At 29.6% G+C, this 20,034-nt stretch overlaps 1 protein-coding gene across 1 annotated transcript in view; it reads right to left on the bottom strand.

Moving 5' to 3' along the window:
* Nucleotides 1-19,696, bottom strand: part of LOC112597898 (ATP-binding cassette sub-family A member 1-like) — a gene marked incomplete at its 3' end in the record, with an annotated part of 30,733 nt that extends 11,037 nt beyond the window's left edge. The window contains 1 exon segment of the mRNA XM_025344124.1: nt 19,399-19,696.
* Between the last annotated feature and the right edge of the window lie 338 nt (nt 19,697-20,034).

The raw sequence follows: 20,034 nt of genomic DNA, 5'->3' as shown, positions 1-20,034 counted from the left end.
AACAATTATTTCTGTTTATCATCTGTAGGTACAACTGCTTAGATATACCTGCTGTCTCGATTCGATAAGCGAATATCCATGAAAAGCAAACAAACACCACAAATATACGAATATTTTAATAAACAGCAATAAATTATTATTAACGTTATTATCATTATCGTTATAATTTACAAATTGAAATTTTTATTGTCATAACAATGCGTGGGTTCTAAGTTTGTCGGTCGTTTGGACGGGCGGCGGAAATTCGACGAGAATCGAGGACGATCGATTAAAACACATTATAACGATAATGTGATAATAACGCATGCGACAAAGGATTGGACTGACAAGCATAAAATTTTTAAAAATTTCCACGAGCCCGTCCGGTAAGTAATTATTATTATTATTATTATTATTATTATTATTTGTGTATAAGTGTTTTTTAATAACAGTCGACGTAGTAAAACGCGCTGCGATAATGATAAGACGCGTTACACCTCAAGATGTTCAAGTGGCCAATTCCGATCAAGGCCGTTGTACCCCGTCAGCCTCTCAAGCTTTGTCAAACTCTCTCTCTCTCTCTCTCTCTTACTCCCTCTTTCTAACACGTACATGAAGCCGTATCCAAAACTTCCGAAGAATAAAATATACTTTAACGACCGCGGTGCACTTCATCGTCACATGTATACACACTAGCCCTTGACGCGCGCACTCTCGAATTTTTTAATAACAATATTATTAATTATTAGTTTGATACGTATGTACATAATATTATTGTATCACTACCATGATTATTATTATCGTCGTCATCAAGTATCGAGAATAATTTATGAAACTTATTATTGAACCAAATAACACTCGACGTGGGTTTTTTTGTTTACTCATACTTATATTTTTCTTTCACTTTCGGCCGATCCACATCCGCGGCATACAATATCATTAAACTATAAAATAATACGGATCATTGATGTATTACTATGTCCTATATTATGATGGATGTGTATATTATATAGGTGTGATACTACGCAACAGCGGTTTTGGGATTCAGTTTTGGCCTACTCCCGATCAAGGTTGCTGTGAAACTCCCAGAGTAGAAAAACAATAACGAAGACACGCCGTACATATTATAGAATGTCACATGCATATTACGATGTAGGACGTATATATTTAAGTTGTATTACGATGCGTTGCTCGAACACCGCGACAGGTAGATACCACACGCGCCTAGACCTCACTTTTACTACGTTTAATTTTATTATGTAGGTAACTACCATTACCATCACGATCGGAATTTTACTTCCTCGGACGAGTGTATACACACATATTATTATATTATATAAGCATGACTCTTATGATATCGTTATGTTATTATTGTGAGTATCGGCTTGGCGTTACGTCAAAGCGAGACGGCGGCAGTTATATTACGTCCGCCGCCCGTGGACACATAACGACTGCATCGGCAGCAGCCAGTGAAGACATCGAAGACTCCACGTGCGTGCATTATATTTACATACAACATACGTATAACAGTCGTCAGCGCCGATTTCGACCGGTTTTCCGGCCGACGAACCGAGTATTACGCATCGATTGTAGTATTATATTACATTAAACATAATATATAGGTTATATATTATTATGCGGGAAGGTAAGATGTCTTACTACAGACATATATACGAGTGGGAATGGACGAGCAACAGTTGGAATACCGCAAAATGAGGTGGACCGCACTCTGCATGGACGACTGCATTATAATATTATTAATACATACACATATTAAATGTATTTGTTCGATCCATCTAAAATGAATAATTAGTCTAGGACGCCCGAGTACATAATACTAATAATTACATATTAGTATGACGGGCGATTCACTGAGTATGATCACCCCAACTTTTCCATTTAATGACTAATTTATTCAAGTTCTAATTTTCAGAATTTTTAAATAATAAATTTAAGGATCACATTTTATAGTTAAATAACTCATTAAAAATCTGATCTCGATACGTCAAAATGTTTATAAAAATTATCCATTAAATAATTTACAGAAGAAAAGAAGTTCTCATTTGATAAATAGAAGTTGCTATGGTCTCTAAGTACATTTAAATATTACAAAATTCAAAATTCAAATAAATTGATTATTAAATGAAAAATAGGGGTGAGCATGCTTAGTGAACCGCGCGCTCCATATAGATACATTTGTGTTACAAGAAATAAAAATCAAAAATATTAAAACTTTTTAACGATATCTTATTACTTTTTACTCAATACATTCACTTCGACATCATAATAATAATAATATACAAGACTCAATATAGACTCCGACCAGAAATCGCGTATAGTAATTATTAATTAATCCGGTGTCGAATTACAAAACGCGTATTAATGATGATAATATTATGGCTACAATAATATACAATATTTAAATATTATATTGTTATTTTTACAGTTATCGCATAATGCGTATTACGTCGACACTGCGTCTCAAGTAGTTAAGCACGAAAACTCAAAGTTTCGCATTTCTTCTATATATGGCATCATGATATAGCGAGTGTATAGTATCTTTTGGTAGGTAATTATGTATACATATTATCCTACGCCGTTTTTTTGAAATTAAACTCGGCACGTTCTAATTACCGCGTAGGTAATTAGTGTAAACGTAACGATTGTTTGACCTCTTAAAGCTCTCCCAAGTATGATATTAGTCTGCTGCAGTAGGTACTTTCAAAAGCGTTTTATCGAATCACGTTTATACCATATAAGTATAATTTATTTGATTATTATATGTACTTAAATTACTGTATGATATGCACTAACAAGATTTTTTTTATGAAATATACGTACGCCATGCCATAGCTTTATCTTAAATCCGATTTTAATTTCTGAGAAATGCGATAATTTATTTTATTACTTTTGTATACCTATTGATTATTTAATTATTATAGGTGCTTTATATAATAATTTATTATTGTATTGTATTGTATTCTCATTATTTTTATCATAATATACAAGCGGTTATTACTCGGTTTTTAATTTAATTTTCTAATCAATACTTTCTGGATGAAAATGGAAGTATAGATAATATACCAAAATAATATATTATTTAAGAAATGCGATTTATTCGCCAGAACATAATAATACAACTCAATAATTGCTAACTACAGTCAAAAACGAGTTTTCAATTATGATGCGGAATTATTAATCTAAGCCGAACACACTATACAAACCTAGTCTACAGTTCAAGTGTTGTGTAAGATACAACTAACTATACTACCTACCTATCTATATATTAATGTCTTCCTCATACGAACACAATCATACACACACACATCATACACAAGTTCGTACATTCGAATCATTATATACATTGTATTATGTATACATAATACAAATCGAATATAAAATGTACTGTGTAGGTATACTATTTATACAATATATTTTATAGGTACTAACCACAGACATTATTACATATTTTTCAATACGAAATCAAATATCGACTCGAATAGGTTGCCGTGCAAAAGAAACCATGTAAAGTCAAACTGCTTGTTTTGAGATTGTCCGCGTACTGGTCTCAACATAATATATAGTAATGTATTACATAGGTTTGAAAAGGGTAAAGTCAAACGTACCTATCTAATTTTCCTTCACGGTCATTAGGTCCGGCCACGGCGCGACGTAAGCACCGTTCAATTTCGCGCTAGTCACCTGTTGACCTTCGGTCATCGACGTTGAACGGACAATAAAAACTACATGCATGTAGGTATTATAAATCATAAATATAAAATATTATAATGTTCACGTGTAGCTAAACGCACATACGTCTCTGAGTGATAACACCGATCGATTCAATACGATTAATAAAATACGGTCTTGAATGTTTTATTAAACGCGAAAAAGAAAAACATTTCGGGTTGGGTCTTTCATTGGCAAGAGGGAGGGGGGAAATATCGCGTTTACGACGGCCGAACTGTTACTGAGTGAGCACCGCCTCCGCTGTCGTCGATATTGTAGTGTCGTCGAGTCAAACTAAGTGTGAAATCACACACCGAGATACGTAGCTGTACCTACTGTCCCCGCGCATAGCGACGATGAGTTGTATATGGTTTCGAAACACAATATCATATTGTTATACACAACTGTATTATTTTATAATATTTATAGTATTATATAATACTGTCATAATACATTGTTTAGTGATTCACTTTTAACCTCTGACAAATCATGATATGTTAGTAGGTACACATTACAGTAGGTAGCGCAACCAAAATGTTTTCAACGGGGGCTTTCGTTTGACGTGCCGATCGTTACGAAACGTTCTTCATCATAGTTGTGTTATAATTATTAATATTATCTTAATGCGAAATTATTACAAAATCGTTATTAGTCGATAATTTACACTTGATGTTATATCTTAGATAAAAATAAACATACTTAATAAATAATTGAATACAGCTCAAAGGGAAGAGAAGTTCTGGACACACCTATCCCCCAGATATCACCACTCAGTACTGACTCAATATGATATTTACTGGATAGTGGACAACAGGCTTCACCTTTTATTCACTATACTAACCAATCTCCTAAATCATGCAAACCGGATGTTTTATCTATAAATATTTTCATATTTTAACACTCATAACTTTCTTCTTTTTTCGATTGCCGTGACAGCGGTTGTTATCAAACATTGAATAATATCAAAACCTTTTTATGTAATATAAAGATGTGGTCGTTATAATAATATTTAATGTTCGTTAACCTAAGTAAGTTTTCATAATTAACTATTATTATATTATTGGTTTAAGACATTAAATGCGACTATAATGCGATATCGTTAGCCAAATAGCGCAATGTACAAATAAATAAGCAGTGAGTGATTTTTATGTTTTTTTTTTCTTCGCCTTGTCATAATAAATAATTATATCTCATCAGACTACACGATTTGTCTGTATTCGCGTATCATAATGTTGAAATTATTGTTTTGATGCAAATTCCTGTATCTTAACATTATCCTTTTTTTAAGTAACATGTACCGACAACAAACAAATCGTCACACCCTGAGTTTTATTGACGACCTTTTATTTTCCATTTCTCGTGAAATTGCCATTACTTCTAATATCTTAACCGAATTTACGCAAGTTCGTTGGGTTTGATAATAATAAATAGGTTGTAGTGAATGTGACACGCGACTTCGCGGGTTCTGCGTACCTACCGTACTTCATAATAGTAAACCCGCACATTATTACACGTATTATCCAATCGCACAACTTCAACATTAACGAGTATTTATATTATAGCATACATTATATATTATACATAATGATAATAGTTGCGGTAATCGAAAAAATCGTGTGTGTCTGTGCATTTATGCGCACAACCGAACCAGTTTCTAAGGCGGAAATGCGAGTTCGGAGGAGATCGTTACCGTTACGAATGTAATATAATAATATACTTACGCTCACGAATGGTTTAATAAAGCTAATAAATAAAAAAAAAAAAAAAAACACGAAATTAACTACCAACTACTTTATTTGTCGTACATGGTTAGTATGAAAATATCATCGTATATTATAACATGATGACGTGATGCAAACAAAAATCGAAATCGTCCATCCGGCTGATGAAGAGAATTTTATGACCAGAAATTATTTAAATTTATTATTACACATCACGTCACGTATGAAAATGTAAATCCCAAACACGATATATCATAACACGTCTTTGTAGGTATATTGTAACGATTATAAAGGTTTAGTAGGTATTGATTATATGAGATGTTCGGCTATATTGGTGTCATCGTGGCAAAAAATCGTACAAGGCGAATTATTCCGTTGTCGATGAAGTTCGTCCAGACGTTGGGCCCGTGCGCACAACTTCAATATAACGGCATGATAAGTCTGGATTAAGTCGGTCAAAATTAAAATATTCCAAGGTAAGGTCAAACAGATATAAAATAGATTCGGTAGTAAAATTATTATTTACAGTTCGAAAAATAATTGAGCGTAAAATTTCGCATTATTACAAAAATGATATAATGTAATTTTTAATATTTTAATATGCGTATCTCCTTGAAGCTTAAAAACAATTAATTAATAATGTCCAAGCATGTTATACGGATACCGAAGTAAAACAGGTCCTGCAGTACACTCAAATGTCAATGTTGTTTTTTTCGAGAAGAGAGGTTGTGCCTGTGATTGGGGTGGGATGAGGGGTATTGTATAAGAAAAAATTGAAAGAAATTGACAAAAAAATTCGGAAGCATAACATATTATACCTACGGTACCTATTATACATGCTATTCACAATTTCATAATATATACAAACATATAAAAGCTCAATGATCTACTCGAAACGATAAGCACTCGGTGACAAGAACTTGCTAAAACGGTAGTTCATCGTAAAATATCAATTTGCTCCTACATACTATTGTTTTATACATAATTATAATATATGGTTAACATAATTATCATTATATTACAGTATCTCTCATCAACAGTAACAGAACCAAATTTATACAAGTATTCATTATGCATATGCATTTCTATAGAACATTTGAATGCAGTCTTCATTATTTACATTTTGTACAATGATGACTAATCGATATTGAAATTTATTATGTATTAAAGTACGAATAATGTATTCAATAACACATATAAAATAACAGAATACTGCAGCACGCGATAAAGCCGTGAATTTTATGATGTTTTATCATTTTAATAATCTACGAGTATTAGAGAACATGTTTTCATTTATACATGATTTCTTATAGACTGGTGTTAGCTCATAATTATTGTAAAATAAATGTTTATTAAATATCAGTAACACTATATTGTGTATTATACATTTTGTGGTTTTCAAGCAATACAGACCACATTGCATTATTATATATTATATATAATGTAACAACTGAAATATTTCTACCTACATGCATAATAATATAAAATAATTCTTATCGGTAATCCAAAGTCTTTTTCAAATGAAATTATGAAATTCATATACATACCTACTATGATTTGGTGCGCAATTGCATAACTAAAGCGGTGGTATATAATGTGTCAAAAAACTATAGTTTTTTCCTATTGGTGAAATTTTTGTTTTTGACCGTGCAATACATCATTATACTTATTGTTGCTGTATATACCTAGCTGTTATTATTATTATTTTTTTTTTTATGAATAAATATATCTAATCACGTACAATAATCCAAGTAATTGTGCAATAAAAAATTATTATAATTGATATATATATATATATACCATATAATAAAATGTATGATTTTTACGAGGCACGTTATATTATTTTTCATCGATATAGGTACATAAAAATCTAATATTTTAAACAAAGCCATTAATCAATAGTGATAGAGTTATCGATTTTTGGCATACTTAAATAATAACATTAGTTAATAGTGGTACTAGAAAAAAAGCAACCAACGATCGACATAAAGACTTCCAAATAAATTCAAGTTAAGTGCTACGAGTCGAAATAAATAGATTATAGAAACTGTGAAGATTATATAATTATAGGGTAAAAAAAAAAACGTATTGACACAAATTGTATTAGAATATTGCATACTGCTCTAAGATAATATAGCTAATTTAAACATTTTATATACTCATATATTATGGTTATCAATGTGTTAGTTGTCTAAACAAAACTATCGCTTACAGTTGGTAAACTATCTTACAATGATTACACGTGTACCTTAGACCTAGACTAAAGTTTTTAGTGAAATAGATGTAATGCTGTCACAAAAGTGTACTATTGTACTTGTGTGTTATACAATACATCTATATTATATTTGTTTAAATAATTTACTCATAGTTTTGCGATTAATAACATCAACTTTAAAATTTAAATATCTATTGGGTTAAATTAAAATCAATACTATAATAGAATTATTAATTTTTATCACTAATTATTTTTAAAATGAGAATTTATTTAACATAAATTCGTAGATAAATAAAATTATAATATAAATATTTTCGTCAAATGATCATCACAAAGACAATAATATACTTAGAAACTTTAAAAAAGTCAAAATAACTAGGTATTTTAGAAATTTAAAATGTATTACAGTGTACACTGTACACACACACACACACACACTCGTATTATTGTAATTGAATAGTTCAAGCAGGTGTGGTGCATTTTGTTTACAATATTGTAACCAAAAACTATAGATAAAAAGCGGTCATTATATTATATTTTTGACCACTTTGTACATATTCCAAAAAAACATACTTATCCGTAGGTCATAAGAATACAGTTAAAAATAATGGTTTTTATTTATTTCATTAACCAATACCTAATATAATATTATAAAGTTATAATATTTAAATAATTTTTCGTATTATAATAGACGCGCTAGCATAAAATTTTGCAATACAGATTACGCGCAACAGTTTCATTTTGATCCTAGGTCGATTGATGTTTAGTTATGGACAAGTCGTATCTGGGCCATGTCCACCCGGGTCCACACGCCAACGATTAAATATGTGTTTCCGTGACGGGATAACACAACGGTAAAGTTATTTTCGAACTATAAACTCGAGGTCGATAACGAAATGCTACTAAAAGTGTTCGTTTATATAATATTTATATAAAAAAAAATCAAATTGTGTGTTTAGTAGCCGATATAGGGATAATATAATATAAATTTATAAAGACGAATGGAGATTTTAACGCCCCGCGCGTCAACGTTTATCCCGCAGAATACACTCGACGAACTGTCATGTATTACGATAGCGGTCATTAAAATAACACACTTTAACTTAAAAATAAATTTTGTTCCACCAATCGATGTATGCATGGTTTATAGGAAAAGAGAAAATAAATGTTAAATAATAATAAAATAATATAGTTTATATACATGCTAGTTTGTGTACTTACAACATCCAAAATATAACCTATTCTGTTTATAAAGGTATAACCAATAATTAACTTTTAATTGTGTATAATTTTAATTAGCAACATTACCATAATATTATATTATACATGTAGTTACTAAACGATTTACAAAAACAACTATTCAAATTCAACTAATAGATTTCTAAATAAAATTTACGGAATCGATTAATTTGAAAACAATGGTTGCGATACAAAATGTAATATTATAATAAAATAACTTCCACAATTTTAGAGATTTATAAAATATATTATTATTTTATCTAACCATGGTAATTACAAATTTAAATTATTTTTTTCCAAACATATCATTATTATTTATTAATTTTACTTTAACTGAAATCGTTAAAAATCAATAGAATTTGCTTTCTTACATAACGCTATGGTGTGTGACAGAATAAAAAATAATACATAATTTAAAATCGGTTTAATAATTTAATATGATTAAGTACGTTGTGCATGTAATGCTTGTTGACCTTAAATGTTGTGAAATGGACTTACGTTAAAAAATATATAAGTATATTGGAACCTAATATTATATGTATGTATACACTTTACAATAAAGTTCGGTAAGAGATAATAGTTATGTTAGAATTTTTTAGTTTATTAAAAATGTATACAGTTGGTAGATAAACGCAATTTCATTAATTGACTGCAACAAAAGTTCTACCTCATGTAAAATGTATACTGCGACCGGTAATGTAAATAAATACAATTGATAGAAAAAAAGAATAATAGAATATAGATTTCAAAACATAGTATGAGTGTTTTAAAATTAGGTATATAATATTATATATTTATAATAAGAACAATAAATAAAATATAACTTATGTTAGGTAATTATCAGCCAGTGACCTATAGACTATCACCATAATAATAACCAAAATTAATTAAATTAATAAAAATACTGATAAATATGAAAACTAAATTATAATATTATTACTAAAACAGAATCTATAGAACCATGATTTATAAAATATAAACACGTCGAATATGCAAATATAAAAAAATTAACTAAAACTATCGTAAAAATAGATAAAATTAAAGGTTACATAACATTTGGACTTTGGTTTCAATTTGTGAAAGTTCTTTAATTATTATCATACAATTTTCAAGTGTTATAAATTATAATAAACCATAGGCACTATATCACGTATTTTACCTGTGTTATTAAATCATCTTGTATTAGTACTTTTTCTTGAAAAGGTACATACACATTATATTTCAACTTTTGGTATAAAATCGATGTTTTATTATGTAATACATTATATTATTAACTTATAAATATTTTTAAATTTAAGCTTAATATTCGTTTATTAGTTTTATAGTGCGTATAATATATTTTGTACATATAAATATTATAAACTATAAAAAAACTATTAACAGGCACAATATTAACTATTTAAATATAATGTTACAGTAGTAATAGTTGTTAAAACTAACATCCTAATTTGTTTATAATGATTTTGATACTTGTATTGCTAAATACATATTAAATTGTATTTTGCATTTTATTTTACTGTTTAGTCATAATTCATATAGAAAATAAATTATTTTATATCATTTTGAATACATTATATTGCATTGTACATATTTTAATCTTTTTCATTTCGCTGACTTAAATTTTCAATGATTACTCAAGACGTGTCAATACATTACCACTTGAGAGTTTTGAACTAACGTAATATTTAAAATGAAAATTCTGGTTTCAAATTATTTTATTTGATATAAATTTGGGTGTAAACATTGGACAAGTGTTTTGTATTAAAAAATATCGGTAAGATTTAACTTTTGGAAAATTTATCTATTATATTATTATCTTTATTATTTACTCTCTTGTCAAATACGGCTATTAAAAAGATAATTATAGTTTTCCCACGATTCTTGGTAGCATCAATCAAAATATTATGTACACGAGTACACGCATTATCACGTGACTAAAATAACTAAATCAAATAATGCACTACCTCTAACTAGTAAGTAATTGATGACAAGTGTTATACCCCTTCTTAAAATGACCTCTTTTAATTCTAAGATGAATTAAAAAGTTGAACCCACAATGAATAATAATAATAATATTATATTAACGGGATTATCTCCATTTCGAGCGGGTCGTTGAAGTAAAAATTGTTTTAATATTGTTTGAAATTTTATTTCTGATTATTCAAACTATTATAATGTTATCATTTAAATACGTACTTCAAATCAGATTAGTATAAATGTACCTAATACATTCAACTTTTAAGTTATCTTGGTTTAAATGCAAACTACTAACAGCGTTTATTTTTTGTTGAAATTTCTATTTTTTAACCTAAGCTAACCATTTGTGTAAATAATGGCAAAATGCTTAAAGTTATTGTTCTAAGATGGGCAGCTATAGTACAAGCAAGAGGCAATTGACGAGATGAATTTTAAAACCTAAATATATAGTTTATACGGTTAAACGAAGGTTATAATGTCACCGTAAGCTCCTAAATAAACCACGGCAATACAAAATTAGTGATTACAGTTTGATATTGTTAAATGGACCTATTTTTGAACAATGAAAAACGACGAAATAACTGAAATTATATAACGTAATTTATATAAATATACGCATACGTCACCGTTTTACGTATAAATACGTATCATTACTTTAAAATATATATTATATATCTACTCGAACACTTCCACCGTGTAGTGGAATCCAATGTAAAACAAAAAATCGTAAACTATAAAATGCATTATGTATGGTCATTACCAGCTAGAAACCCCATAAATTCCATAGAAAGTGCGCAATTAGATTCCAGATTAAATAATACCCAACTCGATAAACTTTAACAACTAAAATCATTATTTTATTTAACGTCTTCCTGTTAAATAATAATGAGAATAATACGCGTACACATTCGAAATATATAAAAAAAAATCGTTAAAGAATTTTTGTTCAATAAAACAGACATAATGTAATTTTGAATAATATTACGTTAAATAAAACCCCATTTATGAATTGTAGAGACATATTTAACAGACATCGTTCTCGATCACTAGACGTTACTATTTATTTAACATTTACAATATAAGAAAAGTAACTTTGGTAAATAACACATATTATTATATTATAACGGCACCCATTTCTTTTATTTCAAACCTTTCCAATAAATTATTCCTTTTTAACGCCTCAATACTGCGCTTTATGATTTTATGAGGAATAATTATGATGTAGCTATTTCAGCTTTGTACGATTTACATCTGATTATATATTTTATTTTAAATAATATTTATGAGTTTAATCGAAATATATTTCTTTACATGTGTGAACAAAATAATTGTATTATTGAAATGGATTTAATGACTAATACAAAGATAACACAATAAAGTATAAATTATTGCAGTATTGATATTATTTATTGAAAAAGCAATTTAATTGATTGTTATTAATATCATTATTAGTATACTGAATGCGCATTTTTGAGGCCGAGTTTCAATGATGATGTACCACGAGAAGTCTTATATTAATAATAATCTATCGGAAATTCGTCATCACGTCAAAGTTTCACATAGCACGCTGTACGTAAAATATGAGTAGATTTTATGAATAATATTCAGTGACAAACGCGGTATTGACTCATCTATTGTTCAAATAAATCACTGATTATAATATAGCGTATTATAATATAATTATGATAATACTGTTGTCGTCCGTCGAACGATTAAAACAGAATATAATGTTCGAAAATCTATAAAAAAAAAAAAAAATAATATTTTTTACAGTTACAATTAGCAGACTCGTATGCGAAACTATCGATACAAAGTCGTCGAGTAGCAGGAATTTATACCTATACATATTATAATGTACGTAATATATCAGAGAACCATTATTACGTTTTCGTGCGCACTCGAGACAATGCCCGGCACGCGTATAGCGTACCTGTGGAAAATACGAAGGACGAAAAGTTTTGAGATTGTAGTTGGCGAAGACGCGTACGAGGAAAGGGGGGAGGGGGGGGGGGAGCCGAAAACAACCGTTTGGCCGTCCACCAGTGTGCGAATCGAGGACAAGTCGCAGCGGCTGCGGGCGCAATATTGTGACTGACGTGTCTCTTGATCCACTCGGCGCATATAATATATTGTACGTTGTATTATAGTCAAAGGCTAATGTCAGGGCCGTCCAGATCGCCTGTTCGCATAACATTATAAACACTGTTGCTCAATACTGTAACTATACGTCTTATATATACATGTATATTATTATTTTATTTTTTTGTTGATATTTTTCGTTTTGTCGGTCGTTAAGATATTGTTATGATATATTATTCTTTCGTGTGCGTATAACGGAATTTGAGCGCTAGACGCAAATGTAAAACGTAGTTGAGGTTAAACGCTCCGGCCGTCGGCGTATTATATTATAATATTCATATTTTGATATCGAATACGAAATATTATTATACGCATTATGCATCCGTCGTAAAATAATATGATAATAACAATTAAATCAATTTCATTTCGTTTACATTATTATATATTTTATATTGTTTTACACGCTGATATGAAATAATAACATGTGTTAAAGTTCAAAGATATATGTCGAATATATTGGACTAAACGTTCTGCAGATTGTACATTTCGAGTGTATGTCTACGTGACATTCGATAAAATAATACATTATATTGCAGTATATATAGCTTTAGGTCAAACTTTATCATGGTGAAATAACTAATTGGCTTTTCGATAAATCATAAACGGAAATTTAATAAATAAACGAACAAACGATAGTTATTTATTAGTTCATAATTATTACTCATAAAAAGTAAGTACTTATACGTGTTGAAAAAAAGACATGTACTTTTCGAACATTGGACTTAGCAAACGAAAAATCATTGATTTCTTACATTTTGGAAAATCCTTGTTATTGATAATGGATAATGAGTCAGTATTATATTTTAAACCTTTAATTATTTGTATTGTGCACTTATTTTTTTCTTTAAATTTACAACTCATCAAAATCAATTTAATTACTGTACGAATAGCATAGATGTAAGCATTTCTGCGTAATAAACTACCATCCTAATAAATTGTTTTCAACTATACTATTATTTGAATTCTATAACTAAATTTAATATTATATCATATGCCATATAAATCGCCTTAAAGCTATGTAGAATAAATTGGTGTTGAAATATTGGTTTTAATTTTCATACTGTAGTTTAAAAATAAACAACACTTTTAAGTTTACCTACTCGATTTTTCATACTACATTTTAGTTAACGATTTTCCATGCTCCAATTTGGTTTTCTTTATATCTATTTAATATAATGTCATAAATAATATAATAAATGTATTAAAAATAAAAAATAATAGTTCCCAAATAACAAATAACCTAATGACCTTATTTGTCTAGTCATGGGGATATAATCAGTTCACCAATTATGTGCGCATTTTTGATATCTATCGAAAAATCATAACAAATTTTGACCACTAACCATTGAACAGCATAAACATTTTGTATATATACATGTGAATAAAATTGTTTACTTATAAAAATTTAAAAATAGCCAGGAGTTATTTTAGAAATGTATTAAACAGTTATGATATCTAAATCCACCTAAACGCACCGATTTATCGAATGTTAGCATAGTGTAACCTTTTTAAATATTATGATTTAAACTTGTCAACACCTATAACTCACCGTTAATTCATTACTATTTTATTCAGAAGTAAAAACTCTAAATACATCAAATATCGTCATCCATCAAATATGCACAACCTATAATAATAATTATACCAGGAAAATAATGGTTCTGACTTCTAATTGATTTTAATTTAGTAATTATCAAATTAATTACAAAATGTATCTAAGGTAAGTAGTAGGTACATAATATTATATAAACATACCTATAATTATTTTTAAATGCTTATACTCTATTTGTTTAAGAGTCATTTTAGAACTAATAATATACATTTACAAATGTTAGTACCTACTTAGTTATAGTTTTGTAAATTGTTATAGGTCAAAGTGGCTGAACGCCTGAACTAACAGTTATTTTAATGTTTCAAAAAGTAAATTTTCTTATTTCTTTATGACAATATAAAAGCAATATATACTCATTACACTTGGTTGTATGTATTTATAGTGTTTTAACGTCACATGAAATATTAATATGATTATACCATAATCGAAAGTATAATTGTCTGGCAATTATTTTTAATCACATTGTGTTTTTTTTTTTTTTAATTTAAATTACAAATAATTTGACATTAAGAAGATATCAAAAATAATAATAATTGAATACAACTAAACATCTAATATACTACACACACAGTTGTAATGATTTTGAAGAGCGCGGATTCATAAATTAAAATCAAAATATGTTTAGGTTGTTGTTTTATGTTACGTGACAGATCTAAACGGGTTAGTCTAAATTTTATCATCTCTTGTGTTAAAGCGGTAAAGCCAAATATATTCTTACATCTATATAATGCAAGTAAATAATTTAGTTTACTACGTATGTATCGGACACACTTCTTTATAATTCTATAACATGCAATAGAATATAATAATCGATAAGGTTTTTTTTTTTATCTTTTAACAATAAAAAAGTAAAAATGAAAAAAAAATAACAAACCATAACGTTAATCACGTTAATAGACCATTTATTTAACAGATATTTTCTAAAATTCTTTAAAAACACATTGTGCCTCTCGGACAATATGTGTATGAAACTATACTTATACATATATACTGTCAATTACAAGTCAACATGTTTAAAAATCCAAGGTTTCGAAATTTTGAACCCTATAATAGGTACAAGCATTATAATTATTTGTATTTTATGGTGATTTTTACTACGCATAAAATAAAAATCTAAAAATCTCGTAAAATTTAAGAATAACAAATAATTAATCATTATCTATTTCACAAAAACGATTTGGGGATTTGGGATTGAGTGTAACGCTTAAATATAGTCAAGCATATTTCATCGATTGATGTACTAACAAAAAAATAATAACGTCCAAGGTCCGATAGAACGTTGCAAAATATTATTTTTTTAAGACTATAGGATACAGAAAAGTAAAATCGCACCAAGACAAGCTTGCAACGAGTACCCAAAACTCGTTAAAGATTTGTTAAGTCCAAACTCGAAAACTCGTCGAGTAAGTAAACACGTATTGGGTATCAGTTCGAAATCAGTTTAGAGAATATTCTAGTATATTCTACGACATTTGTCTGAGAAATCGAAGTAGACCTGGCTCTGATAATAATAAAATTATTGTCCAAACAGATAAAAATGGCAATTTAGTATTTATTTATTAATTTCAACAGAGATTGAAACAACGAATGGCTGAACAAATTGTTTGAGTGATTATTATAATTTCGACCAATGACTGTGTGAATGTAACACAGTTACATATAGTGATATTATATTATACGAGCATATTATGATGATAAAACCGCAATTAAACACGCAATCGTAGAAAAGTTTGGTGAACGAAACAATGGTAGGCACAGATATAATGATTTATAAAATAAATTTACTCGGAATTATGACTCGCCCTGTACAATAAAAAAAAATATTATATTAAAATATTACAATATTATGTTATAAGCTACTTGTAATATGGGTAAGTACCAGGTATTCATTATATCGCGTATAATAAACATAATATACAAACGCCACGGCGTTCGACGGACTTCCGCGTACGAAAATAAATTAATTATTGTAATAATAATTGTAATATTATTACCGCAACATAATGTAGTAGTGATAGGTATAACGTAGAATTAAACTCGTTTCTTGCGTCGGATAATTCAAATTCAGACGCAATTAAATTTTCAACCGTGTCCGGTAGATATGGGCATGTGCCACCGGGATTCGTGCTACCATATAATGTGCATTATACACACGTGTGCGAGTATATATGTACGACTGTACATGCTAAGGAAATAATAATGAATAATGATAATATTGTTAAACCGTCTAATATGCGCATACGCAATAGCCACAGCCCAGTACATCATTTCATCGAATGAGAGATTGTATGCGCTGTAATATACACAACTTTATTCGGACAGCACCTACCTATGCATATTGTACATGCGCGCGGTAATACTGTTCGGATCCGGAAAAGCCGTAATCTCATTTTTTTTCCCAATCGGTTTCGCGCGGAACGTCGTGAGCATCTGATACGTTGCACATGCAACGATAAGACGCACATGACGGATTTGTTCCATGGTTTATAGTTTTGATATTTAAATCGATCTTCAGCTGTATAATATTATGGAATTACGATAGTCCATTTTTTTTCTTTCTTCACATTAGAATTCTTTATCATCTTCGAAATGCCACACACGCGAAGGGTTACACGTAATATTAAACGCGCAAATAATACGAGTATAATACGTTTATATAGACAAACGATGATGTCATAGAAGGCAATTTTTTTTTTGTCGTAATGATTACGAACAGCTTCTTGGGGGTGCGCTTTGTCCCGGTGTGTCAACCGGATCCGGGGTGCTTGAAATAACGCCCGTGTCTATTCATCATAGTTTATTCGCGCAATCGACAAATGATAAAAATCTATTGGTCTTGACACGCCTCGGTCCTACGACATCTAATGAAAATCGTCTGCAAGTACCCAAAAAAACCACGTTCACCGGACAGAGACTTGAGAGCGACAAGTATACGCTTTTCATTGAAGTCTTTCTCTTTATTTCACCGTGATCGTTGTTCGTTAATATGACCACGTGTCACTGCTGCAATATTCATTTTATACTATACTCACGGGAGGCGTACGTGTAAATGTTCAAGTGCGTGTGTACGAGAGCGCTGAGTATTCCTTTGTGTGTGTGCGCGCGCGAGACGACAGTTAATTGCAGAAAGTGAAGTGGAACGATTATGTTTGGGCCACACTAATCGTTTCAGATTTTGGCGAAATCAATAAATTAATGACGTGCACATTAGCTACCAGCTGGAGTATGTGTTTGAAGCGTATATATACATAAAGTGTAATCATTTCATATATTATTATATAGGCATTCAGCATTTTTAATGAACATCAATGGGCGATCGCTGCAGTGAAAGCGTATCGTGTCAAAGTCAAACCAAATAATATTACAATAGGCGAAAAAGACAAAAAAATAATAATAATAATAACATAATATTAATATCTACTACGTGGAACCTACTGGCGCGCGAGCCAACAATTATAGCCCTTTTGTTTTCCCGTACAGAAAATAGTCCTGCAGAGATGGCCCCAAGATGTTTTAGATCTTTTTTTTTAAATTTGTTTGTTATCATTGTTATTTTTATTATTTGTACAATTAACTTTTCTGTAAAAACGTTAACACCAACACTACCGACATCATAATATTTAAAAATTAAAATAACTTATATAGCTGTGTAGTATGGACGTTTGTCGTTATCGAATAAATTTCTTAGTTAATATTATATTATTTGAAAGTCCATATTATAATCAGACATTAATTATGTAAAATCGTGCGGTTTATATGTAATGCAACTGCTACAGGAGAGGTATAAAAAAACAGTAATATCTATAATGTTGAATACGAGATTAATAATAAGTATTACTGAAGTAAGGCCAGAGGGAAAAAAATGGTTTCAGTGTACTTAACGATGGGATTCTGTGGCCAAAATTATACCTAAGCAAATAAGATTCAATCAACCAATAAGCAAATAGTCAATTAAATATGTATTTTTTTTTTTTATCGACAATAACTTAAATACATTCAATTAATTTATCACGCCGCACTTAATAATTATTTATCTGGCCATTAAAATAATATCGTTCATTAAAATATTAAATTATATCGAAATGCTATTATTTTAAGCAATACAGTATCGCACAATAGTTTCGATTAATAGTAGTCTTAAATCTACACTCTTTATACATGCAGCTTACAAAATACGTATTAAATGGTAACGAGGGGATAAAGGGAAAAATTAGCAGACAATGCAGTATATAACAATAGAGCTAAACCTTACAAAAACCGTGGTCCGGTTACCAAGTACGATGTTAATAGAAAAGAGTCGTTATAATATTTGGACGCTTTTACGACACGCATACAAATCCTCTCAGACATAATTTGCGATAAATAAGAAAATGAAATAAATATAGTATAATAAGAAAAAAAAATGCTTTTAGTTTTTTTGACTCTACATGCGCACATGATCAAAATTTGAACTATATATACCTACAATTGTATATAGTTTTTGAAAAGCCTTAATTTCTTTTGAGGTACTACCTATCTACACATACTATAAGAGTATATTTTACGAGAACAAATGTCATTATAGGACAAGAAAAGAAAAAAAAGTCGAAAAACTATGAAAAAGTAAACATTCTGTTGACAACGTGCACCTACATAAAGGATGTTTCTCCGAGGACAACAGGCAACAGCCTTTGTGTTATCTGTCGACATACTCGAATCCGGAATCAAATATAGTCAACCTTATACGTGTACAATGATTGTATCTTAAGCTACTATACATTTGATAAGAATCTTAATGTTATATTCACCTATAGAGCTGTTATTGTTCGATACAGTGTCCGGTGGTGAAGTGACAGTAAAACGATTATTCCTGTACGTACGTCGTTGCAGTGGCTGGCTGTAATGTTGGCACCAACAATACTCAAGACGACAGTAAGAATTTAAATAAAAAAAACTTTAAAAAAACGCGTTGCAGACAGTGGTGCAGGGATGGCATATGAAATTGATAAGCGAAGAGTAGATAGGTATGTCAGAAAAAAAAAATGTTTAAACGAGAAGAAAAAGTAGACGAAAACAAAAAATATACCATATAAATTTACATAAATAAAAAATTCACGATTAAACAATATTAATAAAAAAAAAAAAAAAATAAAATAATAATAATAAAAATAATTATAATAATAAATCACAAGCGGCACAAAACGAATAACGAAATTTTTTCTTTTTTTTTTTTGAATACGTAAAATACAATTATTATAACGACGAAAATATCGGTTACAACAATAATTAATGCTAATAATTAATATAATATATTGTATGATACGTAAACGCGAGCGGGTGCATGTCGTGTGTGCGAAGAGAGCGCGAACCTTGCGCGGAACGACTACTGCTTATTTGCCCGCGACTACACGACGTTCGACGGCTACAGTGACGGCGGCGGCGTT

This window comes from Melanaphis sacchari, unplaced genomic scaffold, assembly GCF_002803265.2.
Source record: "Melanaphis sacchari strain LSU unplaced genomic scaffold, SCAv2.0 Contig444_pilon_pilon, whole genome shotgun sequence".
NCBI classification, from domain to species: Eukaryota; Metazoa; Arthropoda; class Insecta; order Hemiptera; family Aphididae; genus Melanaphis; species Melanaphis sacchari.
The sequence above is the reverse complement of the archived record's forward strand: the minus strand, read 5'-3'. Positions and strand labels throughout refer to the sequence as shown.